This window comes from Pagrus pagrus, assembly GCF_965226575.1.
Source record: "Pagrus pagrus genome assembly, chromosome: 2".
NCBI classification, from domain to species: domain Eukaryota; kingdom Metazoa; phylum Chordata; class Actinopteri; order Spariformes; family Sparidae; genus Pagrus; species Pagrus pagrus.
The window spans coordinates 13,740,124-13,753,604 of record NC_140186.1 but is presented as its reverse complement, the minus strand read 5'-3'; the positions used below and the strand labels follow the sequence as shown (position 1 = coordinate 13,753,604).

General features: G+C 39.6%; 1 long non-coding RNA gene across 1 annotated transcript; it reads left to right on the top strand.

Annotated features, from left to right (window-relative positions):
* The first annotated feature begins 3,407 nt into the window (after nucleotides 1-3,407).
* Nucleotides 3,408-7,011, top strand: LOC311273168. Its single transcript, XR_014624648.1, has 3 exons — nucleotides 3,408-3,469; nucleotides 4,720-5,135; nucleotides 6,959-7,011. It is a non-coding gene; the product is annotated as an uncharacterized lncRNA (long non-coding RNA).
* The last annotated feature ends 6,470 nt before the right edge of the window (nucleotides 7,012-13,481 follow it).

The following is a 13,481-nucleotide window of genomic DNA, read 5'->3' as shown; positions in this document are numbered from 1 at the left end:
TTAATTAAACAATATGTCTACTTAATATTATTTATTATTACTTTTAAAAAATAGTGCATCAAATCTTTGTATTTGTTTATTTGTTATTTTCTTGGATATATGTTGACTGCTCCTATTCTATGATTTTGTTATTGCCCAAAATAAACAATGTATAAGTGCAGACTTAAAATAAGATACATTGCCCATGCTCACTTTAATGAAGACTCATGTCAGGAAGGATCAATTTATTGCTGGTTTTAGTCTTTAAATTGGATCTGAAAACAAAACATATATGAAATAATGCCACTGTAACCTTTAACAGACACTACAAGGTTTGATAAACAGGATTGAACATTTTAATCCCAAAAGTTGAAAAGTTATCTCTGAGCTCACCTCCCGTCAGTAAACACAATACTTATGTAGAAATTTAGAGGATGTATCATCCAAGTAAACTCTGCGTACATATTAAACTGCGTGTTTCTGATATATACAATTATACAAGCAGCATTATCCAGCACAGAACAACAGGGCTGTATGTCAACAAAAGCTAAGCTCCCTTCTAAAAGAAGATCATATGAGCTGTTTATTCCCTCACAATGCTCAATCCCACGAGTCTCCTGTCTAAAGTCACAACGTTAGTACAATCCTCTCGCCTCAGATCCAACAGGCTGGGATGTACACTGAGCTGACTTAGAAACTGAGCTCTCCAGGGCTCAGGGGGAAGGAGATTATTTAAGTGTTTCCCCTCTTTCTCTTTGGTGCCATTATTGGCTGTTGGCCTGTTTTCATTAACACTAAAGAGGCTGACTGGGGACATTATGAATGAGAAGCACATGTGTGTGAGTCTGTGCGTCAAAGAGGGAGGAAGGGAGACAGCGTCATGCAGCTGATGTTTCTCACCCGCGGTCAGGGCAGTGCCCATGGCAGAGCGGCCAAGGTGGACAAACGCACACACATAAACACACTGCTGTGGAGGACGAGGAGAAATCCCCATGACCAATCAGGAAGACCTGGAGACACGCAGTCAGTGGGGGACGAAGAGATGGACATGGTGGGGGTGGGGGCAGAGGGTGAGAGACACAGAGGGTAAGGGAGACAGACAGAAAGAAAAGAGGTTCGTGAGAAAGAGCGTGAAGACTCGGCGCAAAGGAATATGAGAGCAGAGAGGAGGAGAGGGACAGACAGGATGAGTGTGAAAAGTGGGAAGTTTGTGATTGGAGGGGTGGAGTTAAATATAAACTCTGAGCTGTTTGAACGTGATCACGTCTGATTGACTCAACTGTGTTTGAAACTCACCAACAGCCGTCCTTGTATGGTTATCATCTAAAAATATCTAGTAATAATTTGCATGGTCGGGTAAGGCTCGGCACAAACATACCAGGAAGTCTGCAGTCTGAAATCATTTTTGCCAGGGACTTAATATTTCTTTGAGGTTTCCAAATATCAACATTTTTGTTTTCACAACTGTTAAAATTCTCAATCCAAGCATGAAAAAGTAGTGGGGATAACCTGGAAATACTTGCCAGACCACCTAGCTGTAGGGCACATGCACTACATTATACTAACGTTCAGACACTGTAAATGGTGAACAGACTATCTATCTATCTATCTATCTATCTATCTATCTATCTATCCAGCAAGGTTATAAAAAGAAAAGCTTGATGACTTAAAACAATTACCTTTCTTGTTACAATGTAATAAGTAACAATATACTTTTCACATTATAAATGATCAATTTTTCCTTTTTCTGGCGTGGCAGCAATACACTTCCATAGCACTGCATCTGACTTCTCTTCGATATGTCTATAGAAATAACGTATACTATAACATACATACATGGCGCGTCCAGCCTTTGCTATTAAAGTTTGGTGGTTTCCCGGGCTGAAAGTGCGACACTGTTTATTCTTCAGCTGTGAGGTTGGGACTGAGGAGCAGCAGTGCGTGGAGCCCCTCCACAGATTAGGTTCCCTAAATTGGATAAATTAGACAAAGTAAACTTTGCTCACAGTCCATTTTCAGGGTTTAGGAAGGCTGGAGAATTGGTATAACTGGGATTAGTCCAAATAGAGGAGAGAGAGATTGTGCATGTGTGTCTGTGTGACAGGGTATCTCCATTAATTATTTCTGTATTGTGTTATTTCAACCCCACAAACTTCAGATTTAAAGTCTGTTTAGTTTTCGTTCCTGTCTATTAAATAAATGAAATGAAACACCCTGTTGAGGGAAAAATATTCTTTGCTTAAATTGTTCACTGTTCTGTATATGACTCAAAGAAGCTACAGTAGGTTGAGAATTAGTTGGTTTATCCAGATTAAAGTTTTAGCAAACAGGATATCAGAGTATCATTCACCTCCACCATCTAAATAAGGTAATCCTTGTGTATTTTAAATATTTGTACCAGGTGCACAAATGGGATTTTGTAGCAACCCCCCACGACACAACATAGAGCCAGAACAAAAACTCTCATTTCTTTGCCGTGTGGTTTTAGTCCCCTTTACCTTCCTCGCTACCTTGTTTTCATTACACCAAAGTGTAGAAAACTTTCAATAGCAGCACTCAACTCTCACTCATAAGAAAAGAATTCCACTTGGGCCGGCGGTCGCTCAAGACAAACTACATAATTCAGAGGAGTGATATATTTGTAGCACCCTCAAGATGATGGTCCCTCTCACGAAAGTGTGTGAACTTCATTCATCCATTCTTCGTTCTACTCAGGAAGACAACAACCTCTTCAAACCTCAGGGCCGTTTAAGACGGATTTTGAACCCTCTTAACGGCCCTCAGTCCCAAATTAGTGGGGTCATTTTAGCTGTGAAATAATTTAATCTGGAATTAGAGTGTGTAATGAGGAAGACTTTGTCACGAGGCTTGTCAAGAGTTTAACCTGTAGTGTCTGTATTGTGTCGCACTGCTGGTATGTATGTTAATGTATTGGTTTTACCATGAGCATTATGTTGTAGAGAGGTTGTCCTTCCTTTTGTCTGCGTGTTGCATTCAGAGTAAAAACTTTCAAACGTGAAGAAAAACAGGGTGACTTCACCCAATTACACAGACTCACACTTCTTATGTTTATAACACAAATCACTCAGAAAATATAAAGCAATGTCTTTGAACATTAAGGCGTAATGATGCTTGTTTAATCTTTAGAGTAAAATTTTAAATAAGCATAACTGCAGCACGGAGTGAAATCAACCCTTACCTGAATGCTACAAATACAGAAGAAGGAAAATAATAAGAACACATTGCAGTTAATACAGCATCAACAATTATTGAACAGTTGAATCAATCCCTCTCTGACACATTAGCAACAGACACTGATCATTAGAAGCCTCATTAACATGTTTTACAGTGCTATTGTTTTGGCTAACAATTTCTTTTAACCTGCTCCTGTCATTTTATTTAACGGTATCTGCAGTGGAGGCTGTGTTTGACAAGAAAACATACAAGGCAGCGAGCCAGGAAGAGGAAATCAACAACAGTGTTGTAAAAGGTACTCAAACTCAAACATATGAAAGTAAAAGTCTCAAAGTATCTGACATTGAAAGCACTTAAATATCAAACGTAAAAGCGAACAAATATTTATCATTACATACTGTATATTATTGGTCGACCATTTATTGGCCTGGATCCCATATTCAGCATTTCTGTATTTTTGGAACCAGCTTGTTTTTTTTTATCTGATTGCTGATAAATCAGAATAATTTTATGAATGAATGCATTACTTTGGCTCTTATACAGCATGTAATCTGTAAGTAACATCTAACTAAAGTTATCAAATAAATGTTGGCAGTAAAAAGTACAATATTTGTCTCCAAAATGTCTAGAGTGGAAGTATATACTTCTGATATAAAATTATGATTTATATCAAGGATTTGAAATAATGCACAAGTGAAAACATTTTGCCAGTCAGTTTCCCCTGACATTGTTTATCTGAGAGAGTAAGCTCCCAAGATATTGAAGCCTCGTACTAAATGTGTCAATTTATTAGACAAAGATTTAAACAATAGCGTTTTTCATTAAATATGTGTTGGATTTGCTCTATGAAACAGGACGTCTTTTATGTTTATCCTGAAGGATCATGTTTTATTTCATAAGATTTCAGTGGAGGTGCCCCAGGTAAGGTGGCCTGCCTCTTCTGGAAAACACAATGGGAAACCCTGAAATTAATCGACAATCATTTTGAATTGCTGAAGTCATCAATCAAGCACAAATGCCAAAACATTTCTGGTTCCAGCTCGACTGCTGCTGTCTCTGTTCTGTATTATCGGAAATTGAACAACGTTGGGTTTTGGGCTGTTGGTCAGACTAATAAGCAATTTGAAGATGTCCCTTTTCGGCATTTAAGAAATAATGGACCAATAAAGCAATCATGAAAATATTGTTAGTTGCAGCCCAAAATGATTGATTAATACAGTTTGTGTAATTTGACCAGCACTGATGAAATACCTAAAAAACAGGAGTGTGATTTTGTTTTTCAGATCGTTTTACCACATGAAAGATGAGTGAAAATTTGAGTGATACGTTGTGTCCTTGACATTTACGCCCTCTGCTAATAAATAATTTCAATGCAAAATCACCTTCTAAATGTCAGACAAGTTCAGCCACATGAAACGTCTTCATACTCTCCTTCTCTCTCTTGAAACACAGTTGATGATCTGAAAACCTTAAAAGTAGATTAGTCTAAAAAAGCCTTCACACCTTTGATAAATCAATTTGTTTTGATGTGTGTTTCTGTGTCAGTGTGTGTGCGCATTGGTGTGTGTGTTGTGCTTGTATGTTAGTGTGCCGGACAATGCATCACTGACCCTTTGATTGGGGGATAAGTCGCAGCTTGTGCGTCCATCTTGATTTGATGGCCGGTGAGAGGGCTGATTGACCCCGTGACCTTTCTGTGTGGGGCCACGCTGCTCGGTGTCCGGAGCTCCTGTCAGCGGGTTAATGAGCGACGGCTGCTCAGGGCACGTTGGGCCTTGGCTAAGTGACCGGGCCGGATGACCACCCTCTGCTCTGACCCTTACGCCTCTCTACGGACATCAGTTAACAGCCCCTCCTCCTCCTCGTCCTCTTCCTCCACCAACACCAACACCGCCACAACGCAACACCCCTGATCCTTCCTCCCCCTCCCAGTGAGGCTTCAACTCAGGACTTAAGCTCAGGTTTGTTCAGCTGCTGCACAAGTTTGTGATGCTCCTCCCAACACGGGTGCACACACAAATACCACATTGTCTGAGTAAAAATGCATTTAAGCATGTACTTCATTACAACTTTAATTATAAAATCAATTATCAATTATCAATATAGCCTGAATTTTAACCCCCTTATTCCCATGTACAAGCAGCATATACAGTAAAAACTTAATTTATGGTTTATAACACACTATAATGCAGCTGTAAGCAGATAAGGAAAAAGACAGGAAAAGTTAATTAAGTGTTCATTAATGTTTTTGTCAACAAATATAACTCATCATATGAAGAATCGATAACTTGTGTGAACCAGGGTTGTCCAAAGTGGGGCCCGTGGGCCAAAGTTGTCTGCCACAAGGTTCAATTTGGCCCTCCAGGTGTTTTTAGTTAATTAAAAAAAGAAGAAGAATAGATTAAAAATAATTTTTCTATAAATCAATGTTAATGCTGTTTTATTTTTTGTGAGGTAAAATGCTCTTTTAATATTTAGGATCCCTATTTCTTATTTATTTTTCATTAGCTCAGTGGGCAGCGTGACTTTTGAGCAGGAAGTCAAATTAAGGGAATTCTAGCACTGTTTTACTCCTAAACAAAAAAAATTAAATGAAATAAAATTAAATAGGTGTTTGATTTTGACCCATGTGCCACCATTAAGTTTCAAGTTTGGCCCCCTCAAGGGAAAAAGTCTGGACCCCCATGGCATAAACAGTTAATGAATACTTGATTACTAACTATTTAATCATATGTAATGAAATGAGATTGCACGTGAACAAATCTATCAAATGTGATCGTTTATTAACTGTTTATACACATGTCCAAATCTTTCACAGGGGGGTTTAAAACTGTTAATTTGTTTGGTTATCAGACATTCGTGGTCTGTTTCTACACCAGATCTGTTGTGGATGCTTCACGCGCACTAAAAGCACTTTATAATGTCCTTAAATCTGCTAACAACTACATTGTAGTGTGTTGTAAACCATATACTAATTGCTAATATGTTGCATGATAATAATGTGCTGTGATTTTTGGTAACACTTTCCAATATGGTGGATTTTATTCAGGGGTTCTACGCTGTAACGTAAGGCCATATTAAAGGTTAATAAATCCTCTACTGATGCTTTATAGATCAGTAAGAACTGTGGAGCTGCCAGGTCGTGATAAATCCATTTGGCTGGTTTAAAATCATCCTTCAAGATAACTTCCTTTATCTTATTATACAACTCTGCTCTTAATGGATTATCTAAGGTGAAAAATCCACAACCCTTTATTAAAGACTCATTGATGTTTATAACTGCAGACTTGATGGCTTATTAGAACCATCATTAATTAATCAATCATGTGTTTCCCTTCTTATAAAAGCCATCAGATCTGCTTGTATAAATGTTATAGCACAAATTGCTTATTGTTGATTTATAGACATTTATGTATAACTAATTAACATCAACATCCCACTATAAACTATTTGTTCTTGGGAAGTTAGACCAAATTTTGTAATGTGGACAATATATTAATAATAATCACTATAGTTAACCAGAAAGGGACAGAGCTTTGATGACAGTACAAGATACATAAGGATTAAAAAACATAGTTACAATGAGTTGGATAAAATATTAATATTAATAATCAAGAATCATAAAGCACATGAGCTCAAATAATGATAGTTCATCATGAAGTCATTTAAAAAACAAAATTGTGCACTTAATAAAAGTCCAATCTTTGCTCTTATGTTTTACTTTGAGTCTGCACATATGCTAAAACCTCTCCTGATTGTATGAATCTGTCTGATCGGTCAGCAGATTTTGTCCCCTCGATGGATCAGGCTTGTCTCTTGGAGCACACGAAGTCCGGCGCCGCATCTGAATGCAGTCCATCCCAGTGTGGACGTTTGTTAAGGCGAACAGGGTAATGAATTTTAAACTGCTATAGTAACAGCTCTCAGACATGTGGTTTTAGTGTGTGAGCATGGGTGAGTGGGTGGGCGTGTGTGTGTGTGTGTGTGCGGTTGGGATTTGCAGTTGTGTCTGTGTCTATGTATTTTCTATGAATGTAGGGGATATGTGCGTAGATGGGGGTGGGGGCTGGGAGTCAGTCTCTGTGTACGTGTGAGTGTATGTGCTGAGGATAAAGACCTAGCAAACCAGCCTGGCTTAGTTGACAGGTGACAAGGGTTGTTTTGAATGGGGATTTTGTAATACCAACAGTGAGGAAAAAGCCGGGGTACCAAGGGACTTCTGAAAAGAGAGAAAGAGGACTTTTCTTCTAGCAGTGACGGAAGAGAGAAAGGGCCGTGAAGGCTTCGAGGGACTTAAGGATCCCACTAATCAAACTGCTCCACCGTCTAGCGCACTCATTTTTATTCAAAACGTAGAAATGCTAAATCATTCCAATCGGATTGATCCCTGTGTCAGTGCCTGTGTGGTATTTTCATTCTCTTCTTTCCGCAATGTCCTCAACTTTGACATATCAGTCAAGCAAGGACAGAGCTGTTACAAAGAGTGCTGATCCAGAGGCAGGCTAATGGTTAAGGAGTAGCATTTTAAATGTTGTTTGTAAATTTGCATAAATTAACGGGCCCTCTTGAAACAAGCCGCTTCAAATCGCTTCGTCTACAGATCATTTTCACCAAAGTCCAACAGTATTGTTTAATTGTGTGACACAAAGAGGACAGTGTGTGGACGAGAGTGTGTAAAAACATGAAATTAAAACATTGTGTGTGAAGTAATATCATATATGAACTGTTTAAAGGGTAACGCCACCACTTTCACTTTAACTCAAGAGTATTTACAGGTCTTGGGGGAGTACTGCATGTAATCTGATAAACTGCCTCCAGTGATGTCACTCGTCGCTGAGCTGCATTGTGGGTAACGTAGGCACCAGGTTTTGAAAAGGAAGAAGAGTATCTCTGATTCTGATGTATCAGTTTTGATCATTTGTTTTAAAACTGTCCATAATGAGTCCAACTGTGTTAGAGGAGTGCAATCTTAGACCGGTGGACTGCTTTAAAAACTTTGCGACTACATTACCCACAACTGCAACTTGATTGACATCACTGGAGGCAATTTATCAGATTAAAACACACTTTAAACTCACTTTAAAGCTGCCGTTTGTAAGAAAAGTGGATTTTTGAGTCTCATTCCCCTCCTGGGCCGGCTGCCATCCCAATGCATCAGTTTCAAAAACCAACGTTTCTTACGAATAGGACCTTTAATGTGTAAAATCTGTGGAGTTACCCATTAATAAAGACTTACTGCACTCATTATATAATTTTGAAATCCAACTGCTGCCATTGTTGACATGCCAACTTCAACTGTTGTCAGTGCTCACACTTCACACATCTCTGGTGCTTCGACAGAAATGTCAGTTGCTTTCGCTATCACTATACTGAAGCTGATCATTGAAGTACTTTAATCTCTCTTAAGATGACAGTACAGTTGCATTTAGCCTCTACACAACTGAGACTAAACTAAGTTTAACTCAGCAACTTTCAGTTGACAGTTGACATTTAAAGCGCTGTCAGTGCGCACTCTATCTCTGACATTTAAACCTTAATGCAAATGTTGTTATTAATAAACTTTGACTGATAGCGAAGCTTCAAGCCCTTTCAGTGCTTACAATCACATGGCAACCAGCAACCAGACTCAAATTTTGTTTTGAAACGTTTGCTTTTTCTAATTGAACATTGTATTGAAATGCTGGAGGAATATAAACTACTGTTAACTAACTTAATTCACATTCACACACAAACTGTATACAAATCCTGAGCAAATCTAAAGCAGAATCTCTCAATATTTATTTTTTTTAAATCTCATGTATCACATACTGTATGTCTAAAAATAATAGTAATATAAATAGTAGCCGTTCAGACTGAAACATTTAGTAGTTTATGGGAAATATGATTCTTCTGAGTCTATCTTATCTTATCTTGTCTGGTCCGTCTGAGGGTGTTCTGTTTGTGTGTGGCATTTGGGAGGCATAATATCTGCATGATTAATCTGAGTGGGCGGCGCTCACATGTTGCGGCGGTGGCGGAGGGGTGGTTCTGATAAAAAGACGCTATTGCTTACATTTTGGAAAACGCATGCTTTTCTTTACATGTGGATTCAAAAGTCCTCATGTGGAACGAAGCTGACTTCTGAAAGGTTTCATGACTTAAAAATCATGTTTATAAATAATGCTAATGAAATGATAAAAAGTCAGGACTTATAGAGCTAAGTATGTTTTTTGGGGGGTTTAGTTAAAGAGGGCTCAGGGTCTCCGGGAGTACGAGAGGCTACAAACACTCTAATCTGTTGGTTTTACACAAAAATGCATGTTATTGGTTCAGTTACCCAGCACATCATTTCTTTAAACTTCTAAGTGCATCATACATACTTTATGCGTAAACAACATTATGCACAGTTGTTACACTCAAGCTCCCCTGAGTGTGTTCACCTCAGTAACATCAGAGTGGATTAGTGGCTGCGCTGAACAGAGAAATTGGTTAATTGTATTTAAAAGAGGCAAGTTTTTAGGGTTAAACACCCCTGCTGTGACCCAGCCTGTCCAACGGAGAACATTTACCCAGGCAAACAGTGGCCTCTCCCCCACCCCCACCTCCACCTCCACCTCCACCCTCCACCCCAGCACACACCCACTACGCTGCCTTGTCGCACCCCAGGAATGAAAAGAGGAGCACTGACTCAACTCTCATCCTCTCCACCACCGTCCCAGATTAAATCATGAAATCATTCAGTTGTTGTGTGGTCTTCCCCAGCTATGAGGAGAAAGGATGGGACCGGGGATAGAGACAGAGAGGAGAGGAGGGATCCAGCTCGAGTCAGTGTGTGGGAACCACATAGGGAGAAATCCCCGGCTGATCCCGGCCAAGACACTTTGTTTTTCTCCCCTCCGCTCCCACCCTTTCCCTCCCTCTCTTTCTCTACATCCATTTTTGGGTTTTCATTTTTATTCATAGGGTGATCGGGGTGGAGGGAAGGGTGTCAAGAAAGCAGGGGGCAGTTTGTGTGTGTGTGTGTGTAGGAGGAAGGGATTGTTCGTCGACTGATGCCAGTGGATGTAGGTGCAGGCCTCAGACCAGGCCTGCCAACAATAGCCACAGTGTTGTTTGGGTAGTTGCGTCCAGGACTCTTGGACATTCTTCCCATGTCAGTATAATCACTACTGGGAGGTAGCTCCATTACGGATTACCATATCATTAATAGTATCCATGACTTTTGTTCAAAGGCTACTTGTGTAATGTTGCCTTGTGGATGACGGCTAATCCGCTGAGCTGCAGCTGTAGGAAAGAAGAGGGGTAGATCCCACCATCACTCTCTCTCTCTCTCTCTCTCTCTCTCCCTCTCTCTCTACCTCACACACACACACACACACATATAGACACACTCACTCCTCCACAAACACATATAGAGGCATCTCTCTGTCCAGGCCCACGGGGATCAGGCCCCTGAAAGACAGATACAAACAACAGTCAAATACAAAGTTCCCCCCATAGAGAAAAAGAAACATCCATTCTACACTTCCCAACTGATCCCCTCCTTAAAGCCAAAGACCAACCCTCCCCCCCCCCGCCTCCCCCTCTTTCTCTCCCCTGTCCCCTGAGTTGGCTCTCGTCCTCCCATTAAAGCCCCCCGCTCTTTAGCGCAGCCCTCCTCTCAGATGGTGGGCCAGATTAGGAGGGGAACAATAACAGTTTTCAATGTAAAATGTGCATCTTGTTAGTCCTTTTTCTCTCCTCTCCCATCTCATGATGGGGAGAGAAAAGGAGAAGCGTAAGCGGCCATTCAGAAAGTTATCTGCGGGTGTCTTCTCCCCACAAACGATGTGCTGTTTTTAATCCTCCTATATTCGCAGTCGACCGCTGGATTTTAGCAGAGAATACACAACCGATTCCTATAGACCGGGCATTTTAGCTCAGCGTTCGGGTGACAGAAAGTTTTAAATGGTTTTATCTTTATGCTTTTCCTTTCCTTTTTGAATTTGTTCTTACAACCCCAAAAAAGTTGTGAAACTTTTAAGCCTCATTCCCACCTCGTCAAATACTGACACTTTCAGATGGTGGCCGACCCGACCTGCTGGGAATGAGACTCATATTCAATTAAAAACACTACAAAGACAAAATATTTCATTTTTAAACTCTAAACTTTAATGATTTTTGAAAATATACTCTCATAAATCTGATGCCCGCAACATGCGAAAAGGTTAAAGGGTTATTAATTTGTCATTTTACAACACCGGGGTTACAAAACGAAACTGAGTACAAGTCCCTTTATGCTAGAGAACCAAAGCATCCCAACTTTCTTGCAGCCATGGATTTATTTTAAGGTTATTTCAGAGCAAAGATTCCTTTCAAATGTACAAAAATGTTGTAAATGTGTCTGGTAATTCCTCTATTTATATACTCATAACTTTGCTGTGTTGTCTTTATTAAACAAATGCACATAAACATGTACTGACTCAACAATATGTAGTGACACTAAAGTCTTTAAAGGCTTCGTCTAAATTAAAGTCTGTGGATCTGAGCAGCAGTTTGTTTAATCGTTGTCTGAATGGAGCCCAGCTCCGCCTCGGGAAGCCCTGAGAGTCACCCCCGATGTTGGCACGTTGGCAGGGAGCGCTGCCAACTCTGGGTGCAGCAGATACCTCTGAATGATGCACTCTCAAGCCCCTGTTTGTTTTCCTAATGGGAATTAATGTTGGTATAAAACAACACTCCTTTGTGTGTGTGTTGGCTCCGTGCTGACGGTGGGAGTGGAACACATTTTCTACAGTAAACGTGTTTGAACTAGAGCTTTCAGCTGCGTCTCACCGTTTAAAATGAAATTATTTCATTGAGATTATTTTGAATTCCTGAATTAACTTTCCACCCTAATATGACATTAGTTTAAAAAAAACATACATGTATCTGAAATATTAGGAACAATACGCATAAACAACACAATCACTGTTTGTAAAAACAACAGTCAATATAAATGTGCAACTGAAACTTAATGTCGAATCACTGCTATGCAACTTTTGTCATGGTTATAGGATGTTTAGATGTTACAAGGTTAAGATGTTTTTGTCTGTGCACAGTAAAATTAAAACTACTGTTTCTACATACATGTAGATAAACAGCACAAACAATACAAATACATATAAAAAACTCACAAAAAACTTGAATAAATAATGTTATTTTTATTATTATCAAAATTGCGGATCATGAGTGCTCCCTGGTGGCCTAGAGGTTTGAGATCTATCTTATCAGCAAGTTGGAGTCCATTTGTTTCATATCTACCTTTTTCTGACCATTCCCCGTTATCTCTCTACTGCTGTCTGCAAAATAAACTGAACACATACTTAAAAAAAAACAATTCAGACTGAAATGGCACCCCCTAGAGCGCATACCTCCACCAAGGTCCAACAGTCCCCTAAGCCTAATCCAATATCCTATTTGTTACCATATGTAACTGCTTAAAAAGAAACTACCCTCAATGAAAACCAGTTTATATCTGCCAGATCCAGATTTTTATTAGGATCTGCATCAAATTGTGCCGACTCAAAGATACCAGTGACCTTAACAAGCCCTACACCTGATTTTTATCATCAAGATCCAGGCGATGTTCCCAGAGAAATTAACCAAAATAAAGAGAAAAGGCCAACATTAAAGAAAGTGAGAAAACATTTCTGTATCCGTCCGTTTATCCAGATCCACCCTAAAAGTTAAAAGGGTCTATTCTGGGCCAAGAACCATTGTCCACCCAAGTTACGTGTAAATCCTTTCAGGAGTTTTTGTCTAATCTTGTTGACAAACCAACAAACAGACAAACAGACATGGCTGAAAACATAACCTCCTTGGTGTAGGTAATTTTGGAGAATTGAGCACACTTGAAGTCTCACAGGCAGATATTGCTGTTGGTTTGTCTGATTACTGCGTGCATACGCCATAAAACACTCACACTTATGAGGATTTACTAAAATATACATATACATACAATATATCTATATATTCAAAATGTTCACTGATTGATCAGAAGCCATGGAGGTTATATAAATATAAAGGTTGTTTTGTGGCTGTCAGTCTCATTAGACAAATGACTCGTGTTGTTTCAAACTGATTTACTGCCTCATGTGGTTGTTGTTCCTCACTCTGCGTTGTGCTGCATCGTGTTCTCGGTGTCGGACATGGGTGCCCTGCTGTGAAGGTCACGCTGAGGTCAGTGAGGGTATGACCACCACGATGACCACTGCCAAATACGACCAGTCGGACTGTTAAACACTTTAAAACCAAAGGAAAGTCTTCAAATGTATGATACTTTTTCTTGTTTTGTCATTAGCTACCAT